Raw genomic sequence first — 1,251 nt, 5'->3', positions numbered from 1 at the left:
ATTTATGCAATATTCTTTCTGTGTGTATGCCTGAAGGCCAGAAGAGGGCACCAGACCTCATTACAGATGGTTGTGAGCCACCATGTGGTTCCTGGGAAATGAACTCAGGACCTTTGGAAGAGCAGGCAACGCTCTTAACCGCTGAGCCATCTCTCCAGCCCTACATTTTAAAAATCTTGAAGCTCACTAGAAATCGTAGGCAATAATATTGAGATTCAAGTTTCCCTTTGATTAATGGAAGTTTTTTTTTTTTAATATAAATCCTTTTTAGTGCCACCAGTGATGAAATGATAATGACTCCCATACAGAGCACACCCTTCAGATATGGAACTTGGAGGAACTGAACTGAAACTGACCTGGGAGCTATCTCCTGAGGATTCTCTCTCACAACATGTGAAGGTGTTAGTCAAGTCACCAAGGGAGGAAAAACCTCATTAGCCCCACCCAGCTGTAAAACCTACAACCGTCAATAGTCATCATCATGGCAAGATATGTTCAAGGATGCATTAGTTGCATTTATATCTTTGGGACAACTAACAACCTTCTAAATGGACTTAATATCTTCTCAAAAGTAGGGAATTCATGCCTGTTACAATAAACCCAGCCAACTCCCTATGGCTGATGAGGTCATGGACCCTAAAGAGAAGCCTACAGCTGCCACTCTCCTAAACCCGCAAGATCCCTAACCACATTCTAAATCCTTACCCTTTCACTCACAACTGATTGTAGCTCTTGCCTTCCTCAAAGAAGACTCTTTTTGCAGCACAATCTGCATGCTTTAGAGTGAGCGCGGTCCCCATGGGCTTGTAGAGTCCCATGCTTAGCCCCCAGGAGATAAACTGGGAAAGATTAGCAGTGTGGCCTTGTGGGGTGGGTGTATCATTTTGGAAGAGGTATGTAGCTGGGCACTCCCAGCTTTGAAGTTTCAAAAGCCTACGCCAGGCCAAGTGCCCCTCTCTCTTTATCCCCTGCCTGTGCGTTCTGATGTAAAACTCTCATCTATTTGTCTAGCCTCAGGCCTGCCTGCATGCCACCATGTATCCCGCCATGATCATAATGGACTAATCCTCTGAAGCTGTAAGCAAGCCCCAATTACATCCTCTCTTTTTTATAAGAATTGCCTCGACCATGGTGTCTCTTCACAAGAATAGAATACTGACTAAGACAGGGTCTATCATAGAAATCTGCAACTGGTCAAAATGCAGAGAACTGTTGACCATGGGAGACCCACCCACAGTTGATATGTCTATA

This window comes from Microtus ochrogaster, chromosome 15, assembly GCF_000317375.1.
Source record: "Microtus ochrogaster isolate Prairie Vole_2 chromosome 15, MicOch1.0, whole genome shotgun sequence".
Lineage (NCBI taxonomy): Eukaryota > Metazoa > Chordata > Mammalia > Rodentia > Cricetidae > Microtus > Microtus ochrogaster.
The sequence above is the reverse complement of the archived record's forward strand: the minus strand, read 5'-3'. Positions refer to the sequence as shown.